Source organism: Anas platyrhynchos, chromosome 7 (assembly GCF_047663525.1).
Source record: "Anas platyrhynchos isolate ZD024472 breed Pekin duck chromosome 7, IASCAAS_PekinDuck_T2T, whole genome shotgun sequence".
NCBI lineage: Eukaryota > Metazoa > Chordata > Aves > Anseriformes > Anatidae > Anas > Anas platyrhynchos.
The window spans coordinates 37,926,701-37,949,717 of record NC_092593.1 but is presented as its reverse complement, the minus strand read 5'-3'; the positions used below and the strand labels follow the sequence as shown (position 1 = coordinate 37,949,717).

Here is a 23,017-nt window from a genome sequence, read left to right as displayed (position 1 = left end):
ATTTTAAATATGTTTTAAGCCATTTCCTTTTTCTTTCTGAGAAATTTGCATACAATCTCCACCACATTTTCCTCCAAAAATAACTGCTGCATATCAGGCTTCAGGCTGTAAGCAAACCTACACCCTGTTTTGTTCGGGAGGCACGCGTTTTTCTTACAGACTCTCACGTTACTGAGTTGAAGTAATCCTTTCTAAACTCATCCCTTTGTTAAATCCCGTGTCTCACACCAGCACTGCCCTAGGTCCGGCCTGGCAGGGCCAGAACCTAATCCTACCCACAGTCCGAGTCTTACTCTGCAGTTACCCACCCTGATGGCCTCCCAAAGTCATTGTGTGAATTTCTGGTTGGTGACATATCCCTAGAACACAAAGACTGTTCAGAATGCTAAAAATACAAAGGATCAATAGTGTTAGTTTAGAAACGAAGAGTTGGTATCTGTAAGACTCACAACAAACAAACAAATCCCATATAACCATAACACTCAAGTTACACTGCAAAAACAAAAAACAGAATGAACTTTTCCAGATAAGATAACTTACGAATATTCATTATAATGCAGACAGTGTAACAGAGGAATGAAGATGTAGGCTGATCAAACACTTCTTGGCCTAAGACCACAGCAGCTTTGTGCATTATGCTACACCAATCTTTTGGTACGAGGGGCTGAATCTTTACTGAACTTTCCCAATTACTCCCCTTCCCCCCCCCCCCCCCCATCACTTTCATGTCCTGATGACAGAATCTAACTTCAAATCTTTTCTAATATTTTTTTCGCTTGTTAGTGTTTATCAAGTGGGGGGGTGGAGGGGTTGGAAGGAGGGGAAATCTACACTTCCCCCCCTCATTTTCTTCAAAATGCCCTGGTTTGTTTTCAATTTTTTTCTTCTTCCCAAATCCAGCCCCAAAACTTCCCAATCACTGTTCCAAAATTTTGACAATCACAGCTCAGGTCAAGGTTTGGAGACCGTTAAAGTGATTACAAAGCCCTATATCAAAACAGCACATCAGATTATTTATATGTTGATTTGAATGATTTCTGCCTCAAAACTACTCCTTTCTCTCTCAGCATTTTTGTACAGAAAAAAAAAATACAGACCTGATTCTGACATTAGTCATTAGATGCAAGGTACACCGACCTTGCAGTTAGGTTACTTCTTCCTAGTCTTAACCATATATTTTAGTACACAAACTGACTGTGCATGGATACTTAAACAAAAGAAAGTATGAGTTTCTACATCTTAGCTTCACAAAGCAAGTACAAGAACTATTAAATCAGGCATCACTACGAGAAGCATGCCTCCCTGTAAAACACGTGGAACAACTTTCTGTGCTGCAGGGAAACTTGTACAAGAGCTGGAAGCCGGCACTGCAGGAGTGCTTGTAGCTTTGGACAACAAATGCATGCAGCAGATCCAGATTATTTTTTTCCAGCATTTAAGCATTGAACAGATGATATGTTGCTATAGTTTTAGAACAGAACTTTTATTTTTTATTTATTTATTTATTTTTTTAATTCCTCCTCCCTCTTCTCTCATGGGACACTTTTTGAGTGCTTCTGCATTGCCCATTGATTTGCAGGATAGAAATATATCCTGTCAAGTAACATCCAAGGGCTCATGGTACAATGCTGCAAAAGCAGACCGGGGCTTCTAACAGCACTCCTCTCAAGATGAGGTCCTGTCTGGAGACACATCTCTAGCTTCAGTGCTGGGACCTCTTTCCCTTTCCTGTATCCCATGGACCTGATGTGTTTGGTCATCAAAACCCAGTTTAGGTCAGCTAACTGTGTTACCAGGGGAGATGATAAAGGAAGAAACAAAACATAATGTTCTGTTTTGGATACAAGATGCGGGCCTAAAGAGAAGTGCAAGGTTGGACAGAATTTGAGAGATCCCGTACACTGATTTCCTGTTCTCCCTTTGTAAAACCCAACTCTATGTGGGGGATACAAAGCATCTATGTATGCCTACATGTACATACGTTGTTTAGAAGCAAGTTTTTAGTCATTTTTAATTTTAAAAAGGAGAATTTAGGTTTTGCTTCCTCTTATGTTCATATATCCTGTTGATAATTCTGCAGAAGGTTTCACTTCTTACATTCCAGTACTACTTCTGACTGTAAGCAAAAGGAAGAGTCTTGGACATATTCTCTGGGGATTAGGAACAATAATCATGAGGAGGAAAAAAACAAACCAAATCAAACCACAACAACAACAACAACAAACTTTAACCAGGACAGATTTGCTTAGAAAGTTATTAGTTGAAGGTGTTGACACATCATCTACTAAGTGGGAACAAAACGTAGCCATTTGTTACCAAAATTAAGTTTTTTACCCCTAAAGCACAAGTCTGGCGAATTCAGCTTTTTCTTGAAGAGCTACTACAGGAGACTTTACTTAGAAGTAATGCTAACGAGAACTGCTTAAGTGAAATATAAGAGAATCTTACAGAAGACATTTTATTTCCTTATTACATAATTTCCTAATCTGGATCTCAGAATATGACCTGTTGGTAGTTGTCTCCTCTGCTTTGAACTTACCAACATATTATATAATCCTACATGGTTAATTTTATTGCACAGATTTACCTGTACTTTCAATATTCAATACAGTTGTTTGATATGCACTCATTTTCAGGCTATGTAAGAGGAGGCTGAGTTTGTGTACTGATGCAGGAAAAACTTTGCATTGGGCAAGGACATAAACAAAGGTGTTTAAGCATCCAGGTGAGCTTAAGTATCACTACCAGCAAGTAGTGATTCTGTGATTAAAGCTCATGCTTGGAACTAGACGGTGGTGTCCTCTGGGGGATTTCTTGGCTTGTTTACATTGAATTTAAAGGCCAAGTTTATTTACTTCAAGGCAGTATATAAAACCAACAATTTTAGTAGAGACTATATATGCCTTTTTTCAAACTCTTGCTCAAGAATTTGATCTTGTTTAAATCTGTTTGGTGCACTTATTTACTAAAATTTTAATAGGTTTTATCTGTAGAAACTCCAATGATAATTCAAAGTAGGCCTGGTTGTTTTTTCACCAACCAAAAAGGACCATGGGAAAGCTTCTTTACTCATAAGGAAGGACGTAAAGGGAAAATATATCTGAGCTTTGTTTTTGTTGTTTTTTTCCAAGGAACAATTCTTACCCTCCTTCCTTTACAACAACGTATGCATACTCCCCCACATGAGCAGCATATATACATGTATAGACATATGCATAGGATTTGAAGCAAAAGTACTAATGTCAGTGACTTACTCTATGTAATTTTAAATATGGCATTAGTGTAAATATTGACAGGAAATTAGTTTAAAAAGAAGTCCGTGATTATTATTCTTTGAAACATGTCAAAGCAAGATACAGATTTTAGGGAAGTTTGTTTTAGAAGTTTTTGAGTCAGACTCTTTGAGGGAAAGGTTAGGCTTTTTGTTTGTTTGTTTTTAAATACACACTGACATTTTTAGTGAAAAACATTAAAACCTTTTTCACTGGCTGTAGGTTACATTGGCTAAGGTTACATAAACATCAAAGGACAGAAGCAAAAGGGTGTGATGCTGCAGCAACAACTGAAGTATTTGTTCCACACAGCTCTTTTTTTTTTTTTTTTTCCTGGAATATGGAAAGATACAAGTATGATTTGTAGACCTCTCATTCATTTTGGAAAGCTAGCAAATGCTACTATAGCTTATCCATAGGAAAACTCTTGGTGGGTGAACTTTTTTCTTCCTTTTTTTTTTTTTTGTCTTCTTTTGTTTTGTTGTTATTTGCTTTTAACACAATTTGTTGGCCCCACTGTCTAAAGCAGCCAAAAGCCCTTTCATAGGATCTGATACACACCAGATTTGTTGGTAGCAGGAATGGGAGAAGATTCAAATTGGAAGATATTAAAAGATAAAGACTGTTTCATGGCCTTCTTCCTCTCTGGCTGATTTGGGTTTATTTATGTTTCTCGTTTCTTCCTGCCTTTTAAAGACACCTGTTGCTGTGGAATCTTTTCTGTAGCACTCGTTACTGAAATAGCACATTTAGAGCTTATACCAAAGGATATGACCCAGACTGTCTACTGCATTGTATGATTTGTCACATGTACAGTTTACACTGCTGTCACACCACTTCCTCTTCAGCCTTTCACTTCTTATAACAAGCAAGCAGAACATAGGTTTTGGATTTACATATCTTATAGGATTGCGAGACTTTTTTTTTTTTTTTAGGATAAGATAGTAAAAAAGGTATGATGAGAGGGGGAAGGGCCAGTCAGCTGCTTCCTTCAGCACATGACTAGGCTGTGACTGCTGAGCACAAAGAATTTATGGTCACAAGCACAGAAAGGCTCTGTATCAATAAATATGGGATATTCTCCACTGGAGCCATGCAGGATTCAAAACATTAAACAAGGCTGTGTGAGCTGGCTGGGTGGAGTAGATTGAAAATTCCTATAAAGGCTTGTATTTATGAGTGCAAACTGGATCAATTCCAGAACTGACCCACCTTGCTGAAAAGGAAATATTGACTTTAATGTAATCTCTTTACACGTTGAAGAATTTTACACCCTCTTCTCAAATAGAATGGAGAAAAAAAAAATAATGATACTGTCCCTGACATTATTTGAAAGAATCTATGAACAGACAAGGAAAACAGTGAAGGTCAGTATCTTTTAAGTTAGTCCCTGCCAATTTTTAATCTCTACTTGGATGATTGGCAGCCTTTATGTATAACCAAGACCTAGATGAGCAATAGAAACAGTTCTGCTAAAGCTGCATTTTAATCAGAAGCTGGGGTGAAATTCACATTTCTTTCACCTGTGTTACACATGGAAGTGGAAATGACAAATGTTAAACAAATGCAATTCCTCCATTATCAGTGGGTGGAATTGGGAAGCCTAGTTCCAATATCCTTAAGTTACTGGCTACCTGTTTTGAATAACTTGGGAGAGGCTGATCGTCTGAAATTTCAACAGTAGAAAGGGGAGTTGCTATGAGCTACTGTGGATATGCTTCAGTAACTTAAGCTTGAATGGATGAGGGAGGATGCTGGATAGCCTCATCCCTTCTTTATCACAGATCGCAAGCCTCAAAAGGAACATCCGCAGAGAAGACAGGAGAGAAGAAGCACTGTCAGGGAAAACAAACACCACAGATATTGCTTGCAGAAATAAAATTATGAAAGGGTTGTTTTTTATGCTTGTTTGTTTTCCTTTAAATCAACGGTACCAGTAGCAAAATCTAAAAATCAACAGAAGCAATCTCAAACTTAAAGTTACTGATAGCTGGCTCACAGTCTAGGAAGCTCAGCTAACTCACAGGAGAGTTGGTTTAAGCTTAGCTGTATTGGTCCTTTCATGCCTGATAGCAATGTATGAGGGAACTGGAGGGAGCAGCTGGATGGTGGCCCTCAGAGTCCTATCAGTAGTAAAGGTACACCACCTCTCTTTGAAGTGCTGTCATGTACTGGAGTGTTTTTTTTTTTTAAATTATTTTTCCCCATAATTTACTTTATTATTATTATTATTATTAGTTCCACTGTATTCTACAATGAAAAAGCATGTTAAAGACCCCCTATTTCTTCAGGAAATAAAGAGGTGCCAGAAGAATTATGAGTAATGTTAGGGAATGGCCTGATTCCCAAATCTTTAACTACAACCATTTGACAGTACTTCTAGGTGCTACAGCTTTATTTTCATGCCTGAAAATGCTTCACACAGTTGGATGATAATTACAGTTTTAATGACAGAAGTAGGAGTGTGAACTTAAGCATAAACAGCTATGGAGAAGAAAGCAAATTTCAGCTGATACACACACTGATGAAGCACAGGCTCACACATAACATGGTCTAAATGACCAGAAATGTGAAAATCTGAGATGAACAGTAGTGAAATTACCTGGAGGGACAGGTCACGTGAATGCACACAACTGGAAGCCACGAGGAGATGAAAAGAAATGGGGAGGCCCTGCTTCACTGCTATTTTTCAGCTGTGTATGACTTTGCAATCTCATGTGATGACTTACATAAACCAGAAGTAACTCCACTGAGATAGAGCTATAGCAGCAGCAGCAGGACAGAGTAATCATTATGAATACATCCCGTTATCTTTTAGAAATGGAAGAGAGGTTGGAACTAGTAAACAAGTAGAGAGAAATTTGTACAATGGCTGGGTTGGCTAGCAGTAATTACTGAGAGTACTAGCAGACCGTCAATATCAGAGGAAGCAAGGCAGCCTGAAACAAGTTTGATTCCAGTTTTGACATAATTGAAATGAATAAATGTTATGCGCGAAAATTCTTGATTTCACTCAGACTATTTACATCTTTCCACCTCTCACAGATAACCTTCCTTTCTGTTATCCCTTACATTCCACATTATAACTACATCTATTTTTTGAAAATTCATTCCCATAAACACAATGGGAAACTCAGATGAGCCTCCATGATACCTCTAATTAAATTATTGTGGACTTCCCCAAGGAAAAAAAATACAAGATCGAGTTCCTGCCTTTAGTTGGTAAAGCAGTACATGCCAAGGTTATTTAAAACTAAACGATAAGCAGCCAAAAGTTGTTCTTTATAATAAGTAAGTTGTGAAGTATAGTTCAGTAAAACTCTTAACAGTGTAATTTCATTTACATTTTCAGAATCACTTTTTTAATAATTAAAGGTTATATACATGAGACAAATCCACTGGATTAGCTGCAAATAAAAATCAGTTTTGAAAGCCATTAATCTATCAAATTTCCAGTTCACTAAAATACTGAGAATTAGTTTCTGAAGCACAACATAGTATCCTATGGCAAATCAATGTATGATGAAAAGAAGGAGCTTCAAGACACTGTTTCATGAAACTAAACAGAAGGTAAAACTAAAGTCAATATTAACTAGTAATTTGCAAGGAAGCTGGGGATAAGAATATTTTAGACAAACCAGTTACTTGAAAAGAGACTGCTCAGGGCTGTACAGGTCACGCGTACCTGGTCGGGGCTGACTCATTGCCAAATTCCCATGTGAAGCAGAGGCAAGAAAGATTATGGGAAATACTCATCCCAAAGCCTGCTCACACAGTTTTGCTTAAGCTTATCTCAAATGACCAAAAAGTGTGTAGTCTGGACAGTGCGATTCCAGGACATTATTTATATTATAGACTGTGTTAAATATTTAGCATAAGAATGACTGGAATTCACTGCTGTTTTTCCAAGGGGACTTCTGTTTTGATGTAATCTACACGCCCTATCCTAAAATGAAGGCACACTAATGTTGTCCCCATCATTATAGATGATAATTAGACAAAAATAGCCTTGGTTATCACAACTTCAACAGTAGTGCATCAGAAAAGGAACTGCCAGCTGTGTTACACCTGAAACTACTGCATACGCCCCCTCCCCATAAGGAACAGATCAGTCCACTTACATAAAGCTGAGTGCCAAATTCGTCATGCAGGACAGCAGTGTCTGATTCTTGTCATTTCCCTCTTTCTCTTCTTCCTCATTTACGGGAGAAGGAGTCTGCATGGCCTATAGTCACTTCCCTCAACAGGAATAGCTGCTATCTATGCAATGTCTTTTTTAAATCACTGTATTTTTAAGAAGCTGTGTGAGCAGGGCTTTTATTTATTTATTTATTTTATTTATTTATTTATTATTACATTGAAATTGAACCTTGAGCTAGTAAAAACAATATTATGGTAATGCTGTTGTCCTAAAACCAGAGCTGCTGTTTTCACAGGAGGTCACTTCAAATTGTTTCACAGAACTTCGGGCTGTTGAGCACCGAGACGTGTGCAGTGCATCAGGGCCGGTTATTGCCTACAGAGAAGCAGCAGAAGGCTATTTTTCAGAGGTTACTGCTGACAGTAGTTAATGTAATCCAAAATTTAATGCAGAAAGAAGCAGTTTCTGTGGGAGAGAGTGGGGAGGATCAAAATCACTGCAACTTTTTCTTTTTTAATTACCACTTGTGCTGCACTGCAAAACAGCACAAGAACCGCATTCGTCTCAAAAGTCAATGATCTCCTGAGGACAAAAGAGAGTCACTCTTCCTGCTAACATAACCTGGTCAACAGAGATGTATGCAAGACAGAGACAATCACATTTGCGACTGCCCACTGCCTTGTAAGGATGCAGATCCAAATACCTGTGAGGCGTGCTAAGGCAGATTTCCCCCTTTGGCTCTTTCTTCAATTCTTCTTACTGCCATGACAAATGCAGCTGCAGAAAAGTCATGCTGGTATTAGGACATTACCAAATTGTCACTTGCATTTCTTGAGAAGGTCAAGAAACAGCTTTTAAAACGTTTAAACCAGTGATGATGGTTTGTCTCTGTAACAGCTTGTGCCAAGATGGAAATGTAACTGAATAACAATAAGAATATAAGAATAGAGTAACTGCTAAGAAAAACTTGTCACTGATAAGGGCTCAAAGGTAAAATGAAGCTTGCTGTCTCCACTAGCTGCTCTTCTCCATGCAGGCCCCTGAAGTTACTTACTAACCAGTGACTCCTGTTACATAGCACCTCGAGCAAACTGCCTTGGGGTTATAGAGGTTGTGGAATACACACATTTTGTACCTGCGAGGAACAATCTTCTGAGAGTTAAGTTTTAAACCGTTTTCCTTCAATATCACACAGGAAGAGGCAGCCTGAGAATGTTTTCCTATTTGATGCTTACACAGTGACACACACTGTCACAGTGCTGCTGAAGTTAACATCCTAATAAAAATAGCTTCTCCTCAGTGCGCTTTGTTTGCTTTAGCCTGTCTTTGTTTTCAGGGCATTTAAAGCTTAGCAATAATATTTGTATGGTCTTGAAACTCTGTTCTGTTTTCGGAAGACAGTGAGTTGTTAAAATAACTTCAGAATGGAGGCAATAAATGTTTTCCTGTCATTTCACTTTGTAGCGTCCTAGGAGGAGCAAAACCAGACATCAGCAACCTCCCACAAAAAAGCTGACTGCTAGAGATTTTTTAGACAACTTACTTCAACGTTGGTCTTATGCCTTTAAAAAAAATGCATTAACGTTTTTATACATCATTTTGAGATGCCTATAGGAAGACTATTTTGTTGACTATTTTGTTGAAATGTTTTAGGCTAAGATTTTAATACAATTTAGCCTTCAGTACTGCAAAGCATCCACGAACTACAAGGTAGAAATGATTACTGAAGTGCTTAAAAACCAGGCAAGTGATATGTGAATGACAGTTTCTTCACTACCCATGCACTCAAAAACATGTGCATCATCTTTGGCAGAAAGCAGCTTTCTATCTGATGAATCTGTACGCTGCTAGAAAAACATACAGCGATGTTGAACGGGGAACAGTAAGTCCTGTTCAGACAATGGGATGTGAGACTTTCCTCCCTCCGCCCCACATTGTGCTTGTAGTTGGTAAAGTTCCAAGGCAATGTGATAAAAAAAAAAAAAAATGCTTTCTATTACCCTAAAGCAGTAATTTCCTGTAGTCACCTATGGAAACTAACGGAAGGCTGGTTTCACTGTTCCCTGAAAATGATGATGAAACAAGTTTATAAAGGAAACGGTACTTACCCTTTATCAGGCTCCAATTCAAGAGTTTAAGACATATTCCTAGGCTTACCCAGACAAGTGTTTACCTCAACTCAGATGCTTAGCAGCCCATTCAAATCAATGGGAATGCAAATATGCTAAGAGCGAGTCACTCACACGCCTTAGGGTCTTGCTGAATCACATCCTTCACATGCCACAATCATTACCAAAAATTGTGGTGGTGACCATACACCAAATCTGGCAAAGGGTATCTGTTAGGGAAGGTAGAGCTCAGTGAGACACAAAGCTGGTGTGCGTGTGAGTGTATGGACACTGCCATGACACTAGCAAGCACTTCCATCTTTTCCAGATTCTGCCACTTCTGGATACTCCTAGATACAAATAGCCAGGCATTTCGAAAGCCATGTCATTTCCTTAGGTACAGTGCATACACACTAAAAAAAAATAAATAAATCTTGATTTCTGTCAGGCATGTGACACCATAACCATATAATAAATCTCTCCCCCCCCCAAAAAAAAATGCTTCATACACACTGAATTCAGTAAGAATCAAGATGATGTTGGTTCTCCTTTGATTTGAAACTAACATTTAGGCCTCTCCAATATGCTGAGAGGTATCTGTATGCTCTGCTCCCAGACTTCACAAGGTTTCATGCAAAAAGCAGGAAACAAATGGCTGATCTAAAAATCTACTAAAATATGCTCACTTCCCTAAGATCTGGATTAAATTTCCAAGTTCATTTTGGTTCTCAAATTCCACTGTTTCAATAGTGTTTTTTTGTTTGTTTGTTTTAAATAAAATGGAAGCGAAAAATATATAAAATAAAAAAGTCTATAATTAAGAAGTAGTGGACAGCTATCAGTAACTGACATGGCTTACTTTCTATCCCATGGTGATCTTTGTACATGAAGAAAAGTTCTCTTCTATCTCACACCTTCAAGAAAATTGTTTTAGCTTTTAGTTTCTTTGGACTGATTTTATTTCGTTGTAAGCAACAAGGTTTTTTATTGCTTTTAACTGTCAGAAATTGTTGCAGAGAAGTATGCAGTGTGGGTACTATAGAAACCATGTACAATCTGCCTTAAAAATAGATTGCCTCTTTGTTTTGCCTTCATTTCTGTGCATAGAGGATTTTATTAGAGAGCTACGTATCATAGTGAGCTCTTGTTTGACCACTTTGTGGAAAGTTTTTCCTTGCTGTTTTAGGGCCCGCTCCTGTAGATCAGCTGCAGGGAAAAAGTCTAACTGGAACCAGCAAGGTGCCAGGTGAATGGAGCTGCTTCTGTTCACAGCTGCAGGAGCTGAGAGCCCAACCAAGTGGGGTTGCATAACTACCCTACCCTCTGCAAGTATAGTAAGCACAGGCCCCTTCCCCAGAAAGATCAAAATAAAACAAACAAGCTACTACTATATGTAAATCAATACATAAAAGAGAATAAATAATATGAACCAGTCCTGGTTTCATCTGGGATAGAGATAATTTTCTTCACAGCAGCTGGTAATAGTGCTGTGTTTTGGATTTAGGAGGAAAATTATGGTAACACACTAATGTTTTAGGTACTGAGCAGTGCTCATACTAAGTCAAGGACTTTTTGGCTTCTCATACTGCCCTGCCAGTGTGGAGGCTGACAAGACGCCAGGATGGTGGAGCCAAACAGACCACAGGGATATTCCCCAGTGCGTGGCACCAGGCTCAGCAATAAAAATGGGGGAGCTGGCTGGGGCCAGGCTGGGCATCAGCCAGTGGGTGGTTAGTAACCGCAGCGTGCCTCATTTGTGTTGTGTATGCTTTTATTTTTCTCTTCCCTATTAAACTGCCTTTATCTCAACCCTTGAGTTTCGCTTTTTTTCCCCCCACATTCCCTCCCCCATCCCACTGAGGGAGGATGAGTGAGAGGCTGAGCAGCCTGCTTGTTAAACCTCAACAGAACCGAATAGAGATGCAGAGACAGACTGCCTTATGTCCCAAAGCATTTTTTTTTTTCTTTCAGAAGTTTAGAGAATTTTCTTATTTCTTCATTTCTGCATTAGGAATTTGGTAAATTTGAAATCCACCAAAATATCTTGGTTCTACATTTATGGGGGGAAGCAGGGGAGGTCTACAGTTAGAGCTGCTGACTGACATCACATTCATTTACATCAAGTTGCATTTGCAATGCATGTAATTTCAGTTCCAGTGCTCTAGTCCTGAAATCAGAATGACGCCTATTACACCAAAAGGCACTTCCTTTTACAAGACATAACACTAGTTAGAAACTCAATGTTTGTTGAGCTGAAACACAAGGCCTGAACCAGCAATGTGCTCTTGGAGGTTTCATAAGGGAGTGCTGAAAAAGATGGCAGCACTATATCCATTCACCACTGCAATACTAAATACAACATTGTTTAGCCACTTTTTTGTCCATTCGCCTCCTAATTTTTTAAGATTAGGAACCAGATAACTTCAGGTTTTCACCTATTTGATTTTCTTGTTTGAGGCAGCAGTTCAGCACACCTGCCAGAAGCCACCAATGCTGGTTTAATGGACTTCCTGAGATGTGACGGCAGACGTAATGCTGCAGTGCTGCAAAATACTTGAAGCTGTCTCACATTTGACCGACTACACCTATTTAGTCTGACCTTTGCAAGTCTTTATGGGAATCTTTAAGGTGTATTTTAAATCATGTTGTACAACATGAAAAGTGAAATCATAACCATTTACAGAAGACCAAACCAGCTAGATGATCATACCCAGGGACTTTGCTGACACTGGGAACAACCAAAGCCCAATGCCACTTTGCTTCAGTCCATCCATATATCAGGTTAAATAATAAACAAAGCCTGACCCCACCCTCCTTGAATTTGGGTGAAAAAAACCTGTGTCTAACCATTGCAATTCTATATTTAACAACTACAGAGCAGTTTGTAATAGTTCTGATTCCGACAGGAAAAGCTACTAGTCTGGACAAACAGCTTTTCCATATCTAAGCCACCACAGCTCCAGCAACATCCGAAGACTTACGTGAATGCCTTATTAATGTTAGTTCATAAACTAGCACAAGTCCTTTCCAGGGATCAGATGTGCACTCTAATCACTCACAGTCAAAATGGATTCTGTTTCACTAATGTGTAAATAGCCCCCTATCTAAAGACGCACAATGCAAAGATGGAATCAGAGTAAATGGCCTTGCAGGAAAAGAATGGGGCAAATATAATTAAGTAAATAAAATATTGTAATCTGGTGAATGTCCATCTCTGAACTGATTAAGGCTGCACAGAAGGAACAGAAAACTAGCTGTGCCCTGAGGACGGCTTTCTAGGAGAATAGCTTTCTAGCCAAGGCATTAGAAGATGTGTAATCAGGTATGCAGCTGGCTAATAGACTGTGTCCTTTGATTGACACTTCTCATATGATTAGTTTTCACATTAGAAGGTTGGGGTTTTAACAACTGTTTTAAGTGATAATAAATGGAGAGGCTATCATTTATTGCAATGTTACCTGGTCTAAAGCTGAAAATACATGTAGTTATGTACTTAGAGCTGTATGGACAAGCATAAACTACCATGCTTTTCCCAGAGCAGGATTTCCATGGTGGCAGTTACTGGCTGGTTTAGGATCCCTTTCAGCTGTTGCACCGTGACTAAAGTTTATGATAGCATTTTCTTCTATTTACTTACTCTGAACATTTATTAAAACATTCAACTTTAGGCTACATGCTAACAGGCTTTGCAAATTTAAAATGGCAATGTTAAAAAAACTTCCAAAAACCCTTCAAGTATTTATAATTACTTTAGAAGCAGTGGAAGAACACTGCCTTCAGCATATCCCAAAATATATAAATGTACACTAGATTAATAATTGCTTTATTTCGGTTTCAGTGTCCCGTGATTCCAGCAGTGATCTCTCCTTCTCTGTTAGAGGGAAGATGCCAGATGTTGCATTTTCAAACTAGCTTAATTCCACCGTCTCCCTGAGGTTTCTTCTTGCAGGTACAGGTGTAGTGCTTCACTGTAGAGGACTGACATCCTGTCAATGCAAAGCTAGAGTGCTTTATTCTTTTGTATGAGGGGGGAACGTCTAAAGTTAAGCCAATAATTATGGTGAAGAGATATGAACTGAGTCACATTAAGTCAACATACTCCTGCAGCAGGAAAGGAATTGGACTTAGAGGAAGGTATTCTCTGTGAGAATGCTCTATCTAGGAAGTCAGTACAAACCTGCCTCACTTGAGCTACAAGTTCTGTTTTTCTGAGCTTCTGTTCTTCCTTCTAGTTACCAACAACTTTTACTCAGGTACAGATTTACTGAAGGTGGGGTGTGAAAGTGGGCTAATTTAACTCGTATTAGTCCCTGTCTCTTGTTATTTTCCTCCAGAGCTAGCTACCAATGATAAGAAATTGGAGAAGTCTACAGGATTGCATGCCCATAAAAATCACAGTGAACAAATTGCTGAGGAGGTGGTAAGCATCCTTTATCCAGGTGGAATTCAGGTAATAATAAATCTTGGCCAACACAAGACAAACTCATAAAAAGCCCTGAAGTCTGAAATTCTGCTGCTCTGCTCTTGTGAGTCCATTTTGGTTATAACAATGGGTACACATTTGAAAAACAAAATAGAAGAAACGCACAGTTAATAAATAATGCTCTTCACCAGATCTGCTGCCTTGCTCTCACTTCTTTCCTGACAAAAAGGAAGCGGTAGTGGTCTACTAGCTCCTTCACTTCTGAACTGGGTTCTTATTAACCGGAGATACTGCTCCATAGAAGGACTTTCCAGAAGGTTAACTACAAAATTCTGTATGCAGTTCAAATATACCTGAAGACTGAATGGCAGGAATCCTCAATTTGAAAATTGTAATTAAGATGTACAGAATGGACTTGCTCCACAAAGTTTTTAAATGTAGTTCAGGATTGTCTCAGGGTAATTAAAACCAAAGGGTCAGAATCAGTTTCAGACAAAATTAAAGGGGTGAAAAAGCACATGATTATATGTTCACTACTTTAATAGAAGAAAATAAGAGGTTTGACCTGAAGAGAAGTAAAATGGAAGCTAGCCTGGAACAGACAAGTGGCACTTGAGTCAGGTGCCTGAAGGAATTGGCAGTGTCAAAAAGCTTTGTTCTCTTGACACCCTCCCCCCCACACCCCCTTTGGAAAGGTGGATGGCAGGTATGTTGAAGCAGTATTTCAGGGAAAATTCAGAAAGTATTACTTGGTTGGAAGAATGCCAGAAGGAAAGCATCTGAGAATATCAAGCACAATAACTCATTTCACACATTTAACCAGTTTTGCAAGTGACACGAATTATGCAAGATCCTTTTCTCTTCAGCTTTGACAGTTGTCCTGCTGTACAATAGCGTCCCTAAAGCTCTCAAAAAGCAGTTTCAGCATTTTTCATTCACATGTTCCTCTTCCCACTATTTGTGCCCTGTCCAGATCAAAATTAGTGTTCCTAAAGTTCTCTCACCATTACATCTCTAGAAAAAAAAAAAAAAAAAGAAGTTGCTTTAGCAGTATATAATCACCTCAGCAAGGATCAAACTTTCTAGCATCTTCAATATTCATGCATTATGTACATGGAGATCCCATGGTAGGTCTTGAGAGGATCAGGATGATTTCCAGGAGGGTCTCCTGCTCCTAGATAGAGCCCTGTTTAAGAGATCACACAGCTTTGGTATAATCGGTCCCATTCTTGGTGAATGACCCCAAAGCTCCTTCTTGTGCAGTTATTGCAGAAATGCACTAGCACAAGGTCTTTTGCCCATGATAACCTCTCCTGTGGAAATCCATGTCATTTGTTGAGCAGGCATCCTACTGCAGCTTATATGCAGGAAGTCTGATGCTCCCTACACATCACATTTATCATGTGACGCAGCAAAAGTGCCCTCGCAATATCGTTCTCTCAGATATCCTTTACTGGCAAACAATGACCCTGAACTATGACAGTTTCCATACAGCACCCCAGACAAGATGAAGACAGTGATTCCTTCCTCTTAAAGTCAGCTTTGGGCAGACAGGCCCTTGAACCTGCATAAACCCTCAGAAATGATTTTTTTCCCCCTAATTTAAGGGGAAATTTGAGCCTTAATTAACACGAATATATAGGGCAAATATTTTCTAGAGTTCTCTTCCAATGGTATGTAGCTGATCTTGTTTTAGATAGTGAATATTATTTTGACATTTCAATAAATATGAACTGTTTCATAAATGTTTGATGAAATTTAAAACGAACAGTACATTCTCATTTATTCTCATTTCTGATGCAGCAGTATGCAGAGGCAGTAAAAGTGACTTAAAAATAGTGATGAGAAAGGAGAAGAAAAACCCAGAAGCCATTTAGTACATTTACCTATTCAAAAAGAATTTACTATCTTCGAGTTTTTGTAGATTTCTTTTAAGAACCTAAAATAGCACCTAGTGCTTTAAAGTTAGACGTACTGAATTAACATTATCATTTCTAGAGGTCTGAAGAACAAGAATTGCAAATGAATATAAGTAATTAGAGTACTCTAGCAAGAATTAAGGCAAGCACAGTAATAACTGGGCTCGCAGGTTAAAATCAAAAGCACCAGAAAATCCCAGTAAGCTACATACCAGCATAGACGCACAACTGGAAACATGACATAGAAATTCTCACAGCCAGTTCCACCCTGTCTCTTTGCCAATAAAGCCTAATTTTCTTTTAGGAGAAAGAAGTACAGTTCATTCCTATTACTTTAAAATAATTCAATGGACAGTACTACTTTAACACAGCTGCACCTGGAATGACATAATAGTGTCTAAATGGAAGCTTAATAGGGAGAGTTGGAGAGAATAATCAAGAGAATAGACAAGATGACTGGGGAGGAGGGTTGGGGGGAGTAGGGGAATGAAGATGATAATCAGAAATACTGAAAGAAAAAAGTCTGTGGAGCCAAATAAGAAATCATGTAGGAAGTGGATATTCTGGAATACCCACCATTCTGGCGAGGGTTTAAATAGGATGAACAGGAGTGGACTTTAAAAATGCAAATATGAGATGAAAAGAAAAAGAGAACCGAGAATGAGACAGAAAAAGTAATGGGAAAGTTTTGTTGGCTGAACAAGTACAGTGACCTTAGAAGAACAAGTTTGATACAGACTAAGAAGCACTTGAAACCATAAGGAGACATTTTAACGGGTGAGACACTCTTTACAGTTTATTAAGATCAATTCTGCTTAGAATTTGAATTTATGTAGCTTCAGCTGCAGTCCAGGAAAAAAAGGTAAAAACAAAACAACCCCCTGCCCCCTCTGCTTATGACTTCGTTTCTGAATCTCCTGAAATTACCTGAAAATTGCCAGAAGACATAACGCTGAAAGAGACTATTGTTGATTAGTCCAACCTTTGATGTTGTAGGCAAAATTGCTACAAGTATGAGTTACCGGTTTTGGTTGGGCACATGAATATTCATCACATAGAAGTAAATGTGTAAAAGGATTTAAATGGGTACAATCTAAGCAAGATGACACTTTCGAAAGCCTCTGTATCATCTAGGACTAGATTCCCAAAAAATGTACATGGTGAATGTTTCAGTACCTAACTATGTATCCACTCCCTAAAACCTCCTTAAGTCCACGTTCCTATACGTTGTGGAATATGGTTCTTAGCAGCTGACAGACTACAGCTGCTAAGATGCAGTGATAGAAAACATTAAGTGTTACTAGCTGCACAGGCCCCACTTTCTTAATGCATACCAAAGAGCTTCCTGGCTAATGCTGCCAATCCAGAGGTGTTTCTTTTACACACAGCTCTGAGCTGTCATTTCTACAGCAAGTAGCCCAGGCACCTCGGTGGAGGTGGGCTTGGTTATCCTTTGGATAGCTTAGAGAGATATTGGAGGGGAAGGCACACTATGAGAATGGTCCACCATCCCAGTTTAAAATTCATCATACCTATAAAGGATGGAATACTTCAACATTAGTTAGGTGTCTTGAAGTCATTCAAATCCTGGTAAATTAAGAATAAATAGAATTTTTTTATACAAAAATCTGAAACAGATAACTGAATCACACACAAAACACTTATAGACAGAAGACAGATTAGAGGGAGTCGTACAAAATCTACTTATCGCAAGACCAGAAGTTTCTTCTATTTCCTCTCTATTCAGCCAACATGCTGTTAGATTCTCAGCACAGATGTTCAGGTATTCAGTCCTTTTGCATAGCTTATATCCTGAGGGATACAGAGAGCATAGCTTTGGGAATCCTTCCTTTTTGTACTACCAACACCCTACTTGGGGAGTTATTAAGATTCAAGATTTCTTCCTCACTCCACCCTACTGAGAAGGATTTCTTAATATTCATTCAGTCCCAGGTAACTTCAGAATTCCTCTCTCCTTGCCACTGAGCGCCCCTTCATGCTTTCAAACTGGTAATTCCCTTTAGGCCTATCTGGGAGCAATCATCACCTGCCCAGACAGTAAACAGATTATGCTAATAGTGCTCCAGTACTTGGTTAAACCCTAAACAAAGTTTTAAACTGCTGTGATGCAAAATACTCTTTCTTTTCAAGCAATTCAAGACCCAGGCTGAGATTTCTTCCCTCCCCCCCCCATAGCTTATCATGCAGCCTGAATTTTACGTGCATATGTAACCTGCCAGTCCTAGTCGATATAGTCACATAACTCAAGTTTACTTGCAGTTTATCCAGGATGAGATTTTAATGTAAAATCCAACACCGCAGCAGTCTGTGACAGTGGGTTTAACGACAAGTCCTTCTGCACCCCTAACTGTTTCCCTCCAAGAATTGTTTCTGGGGGATGCCCTGATTTTTCCGCCCCTTGTTTACATGTCTAACTTGAGGTGGCACCCCTAACCCTTGCTTAGCTATCTTCGCTGATCCATCACTAGTGAGTTACACTTTCAATTATATAACACCTTTCATAATTTAAAAAAACACAAACACTACGTAACATTCACTGCTTGATAGGAGTACAAGTTTACTATAACCCTATTTAAGTGCAGGCATATGGTGATCCCATTGGGACAGCTGAATTATCTTCTGCTCTCCCATTTTCACATTTAGACATTAACCAGGCAAGCAGTAAACAACTCTAGGGAAGAATAGTTCAAGAGGAAATGATGTAGTTTGTTTCTTGTTGTGTTTTTCTGAGCTAATGCCATTGACACTCTATACATGAATGGTGTGAAAATACTTCTGATGTGTCATTAGAGACTGGTGATGATTACACTAACAATACACTTCTCTCCTTCATTAGAGCTTAACACGCCTCACTGATTCACCTATATCATTCACTACTTTGACATGTTTCTACTTAAAAAAAAAAACAAAACAAAAAAAAACCTGATCATACTGCCCATTTTACAAAGCAAAGGATACAAGGCTGCTAGCTCAGCTGCCAGCTATTTATCAAGCTGCCAAGTGCAGTCAGCATGCGACAGGCTCTCATACCCTCTCCACCATGGTTAGAGCTTTAACACCCAACCCTCACAAGTGAAGAAGCTGCAAAACTCACAATGCTTCTGAAGTAACAAAAGAGACGGTTCAAAATGTCATTGCATCTGATATCGTGGCTCCCACTATCAAACCAGTTTCCTGGAGGAGTATTTTATGCCCACAGCAAATTTTAATCTAGAAATATTATCCTAAATTTCCAGGCTTATTGGTTCTGTGCACAAGCTAAAGCAGTGCTTCTTTGATCCCCCTGAAGTTTCATAAACAGTCTGTGGGACAGGAAAAGCTGACTTCCTGCGACTCCTGGATTAATAAAGCAACCAAATTCTGCCCTCGGGTTTACACCTACAGACTGAAGGCTAGGGAGATCACAACAGACGAACTCTTGCCCTGCAACTGCAGCTTTCATAACAATTCTGTAGAAGTTGATGATATTTCACCATTTCACTGTCTTGTAGCATACTGTTTGCTCAGCCAGGATAACAGTCAGTACCCTATTATACTTACTGGTATGCTGGAGATGACTGGACTCTGTCTTCGTAGGGGAAGAAAAGATGCTAGTGTAAAATCTCTGGTCTATGTAAAGTATTCCCTTCCACAGCAGTGCCACAGAAGACTACTGTGTAACATTTTATATGGACAAGGAGGTCCAAAACACATGGAGGATGTTTATCACAAGATTGCTACCAGGAATTGACCACAAGGGAGGCCATTCTTGGGAAAAGGTTTGTCATGAAAGCTATATAAAATTCCTGCCTGTCACTGACTGCCAGTAGCAGCTCTGTGGATTCCCTTGGGATGATTTACAAACAAAAGACACCAAAGCTTGCAGAGAACATGTTGACGCAACTATGAAGTGATGTGGCACTACAGAAATAAAGTTGTGGTAGTAGTAAATTATGTATTTTTTTTTTTCCCCTTGCACCAGACAATAGCACATCCAGTAATCAGAGAATTAAGAGGGTTAACTTGTTTCCTGTTGTTTTTACATCAGTTTTGACAGGAAGTAATTACAGGTAATTTGTTCAGACATGGTACTTGTGTTTGTGCTGAAAAAAAAAAATGCACATTAAACTACTCAGAATTAGTATGATAAACTTCAGTTATCATCTGTACATATCTAACATACCCAGTGTATGTCAACTGTCTGTTTTAATAAGTTGCTCCAACATTGCAAGCTAAGTTTAGACACACGCTGTTTTGCTGTTTTAAACACGCACGCTATTCAAACCAGAGGCAACTGATCTGTAGATTAGAATTATTTGTACAGGTAACTGAGACAAATTAAACTTTCCACAGTATGAAACCATATTTAAGGGCTAAATATTTAATTGTTCAACTGGCACAGAGTTATACATTCACCTGAAAATTGGCATGGTTGGGAACTAAACCCAGGCTATTTATTCTACATTTTAAGAAGTCTGATTTCAGATTCTCTTAATCTAGTTTTAAATGTCACCATCAAACGTGATTATTCCCAGAGCCATTACCAGCTGATGGAGAAGTACTTTCCTTGCACCAGGAAGAAACAACACCCCCCACCTCTACACCTGAGAGGTAGCTGCAGCTGATGGAAAGCGATGCATCCCTTGGGCAGGCCTGGAGGAACAGCAGCTGTGGGTGAAAAGAGGGGACAGATTCTGCCAGAGAGGAAATAGGCGTGTAGGAAAGGATGCTCCTCCATTCAGGAAGGTCTCAGTACTGCCTCCAAGAGCCTTGCTTATCCAAGTCTTTCCAGAAGCATCAGTGGGCTTTAGAGCCATGTAATCATATGACCACGTGATAGCAGCATTTGGTTCCCCAGTTAGATGAAATGCTATAAATCTGATGCAACTGTTTTGGGAAGACTTAGTATTTACCTCTTAGGCAAAGATTACAGATCAGTATTAATTATCAAGACCTAATTTAGATAACAGATTTACCTTTCATTTTTGCACTAATGCATTCTCGTTATTACTTAATGTTTTGCTGTGAACATCTGAAGTTATTATGAGAGATTACGTTATATACAGTAAGATTTTAAAATTATATAAAACCTAATGTAAATACGCCTACATACAGAATATTTTAGTACTCCAAAATAAAAAATTGTTATGATTACAGTGTAATACAACTACTGAGCACTTAGCAGGACTGCTCAAAGATTTTCTTTCAGGCAGATGTGTAGGACAAAAAACGTTAACAAAGAGCTCATTAGAAAGTCACATTTAAATACGAGCTACCTTCTTGGACTTTTACCTCAGGGTAGACTGATACAGCTCTGGCTTGCAAACTTATGAGTTCTCTCTCAAAACCACATTCAAATCTCTTCTTAGAACACAGTCGAAAACTTTCAGTGTTTTCCAATTTCTAGGTCCCTCGAGTTTAGAAAGAAAAGAACATTCTCATTGCAATTATTGTGTCAAACTTGTGGGCCACCCACACCGGGTACTTACACAAATTGGCTGGTTGAACAAAGAAATAGTTAAGGCATAGAAATTCAGATAACTGCTATAAAAGAAAATAATTTTATTTCTAGGTGATGCAATAACCAGACAGAATAAAACTGCGAGATGCAGGTGACTAATTTATGTACAACCTCTGGAGTAATGAGTGACATACATTTTAATGCAGATAAATGTAAAACAAGACAGGACCAATGAGTAGATATTTGCTGATAAGAAAGAAACAGAAGAGATGTGAATGCAAGTGAAATAAAAACGAATGCGTAGTCTGTTCATGATGCTACTAAAATGGCCAAAGTGATTAGGGAGAACATTGCTATGTAACAGACTGTACCAAAGAAAATCCTGAGTTGTGGTTAACGTAATAAACAGTACCAGCAGCCTGGTTTTATACTCTAGATCTCACTTGAACACTTTTTTTTTTTTTTTTGAAATACATACAAAATAGATATGATATGTAATATATTTCAAAAGGTTAAGGAAGAAAAAAAATGGCCACTATCAAAGGAATCCTTTCCATCTAAAACAGAACTGTTATTTAAGGGCTGAATTCTTAAAACACACAGTACTTAACTTTTTCTGTAATCCCACTCTTTTCAATACCTCAGTTTCCTTCCATTGAATCTTTCCTGTCCTTTTTGTCATGCAGACAGTTGCTGTGCTAAGTCACCTTCCACTTTTTTTTTTCCTCTCTCTCTGTACAAATTTGGAGCATTTAGAGCTTGAGGCGGAATGCATAACCAAAAGGAAAAAAGAATCCCCCCCCCCCCAACTCAGAGAAGAGAGCTCTCCATTAGCTTCTTTACTTGAAAGCAAACTTTGGTATAATCATTTCAGAATTGCTTAGGAAGTAAGGATAAGTGAGGGTTGAAAGAGACCTGCAATTCATTCCTCAAGATGCATCCCATAACTAAGCAGAGGGAAGACACATGCCATTTTTTTAATTTTCCAGTCAAAAGGAACAGATCTTCAGTAACACAGCATGTATCTTGTAAAAATCAGTAGGAGATACCCTACGACGAAAGGGGGGAAGGAGGAGGGGGAGAATGACACACAGCAAAAAGCACTTTAAAAGTAAACAACAAAAAACCTCATAGCATATTTGATTACAGAAAATGCAACATACTCGTGTGCATGGAAACAAACCTATTGAATGGCCTAGGTGTTTTTTATGCAAGTTACTGTTTTAGGTTGCCAGAAGTTGTTGGTTAATCATGTAACTATGTGATCTGGGATGAGATCTCAGATATAGCTATAAAGGCATTTAAACTTTCACTCTTCAGATGCAGTCTGAGCCATTCAGCTTTCATTAACTTGAACAGGGTCATGATCTTTGAAACAGTAACACTTGCCTATTTATTTTTCCATTAATTCCCATGAGCTCTATACTTGCTAGAGCAATGGCTTAGCTGGTGACAACTAATATTTCTAAAACCAGAGAGTTCCCTCTTCCCTTTTGATCTTTCTTTAAAGCAAAGTATGTGTCATTTTACATTAATTCCCTTTTTGTCCTTCGCTAACACTTCTGGCTAGAGGTACTAGAGCCAGGTTGGGTACTTGCTTCAGTCTGGCTCAGCCATGCCCTCTGTGACCGTGCCTCTCAAGCGCAGGCTGCATTAAGCCTGGTGGCTGTACCATGCACATGCAACTCATCTG

At 38.8% G+C, this 23,017-nt stretch overlaps 1 protein-coding gene across 9 annotated transcripts in view; it reads right to left on the bottom strand.

The window, feature by feature from the left end:
- The window catches only part of SLC39A10 (solute carrier family 39 member 10), a 191,241-nt gene that overhangs the window by 39,908 nt on the left and 128,316 nt on the right, over positions 1 to 23,017 (bottom strand). Inside the window, exon 1 of one of the 9 annotated variants that reach the window (XM_072040594.1) lies at positions 17,559 to 17,735. The exons of 7 other annotated variants lie outside the window; for them this stretch is intronic. The gene's annotated coding sequence lies outside the window, so the exon portion shown is untranslated. Of the gene's footprint in view, positions 1 to 7,393; positions 7,527 to 17,558; positions 17,736 to 23,017 lie in introns of those variants that run through there. One more of the 9 variants, XM_038182344.2, reaches the window with a different exon arrangement.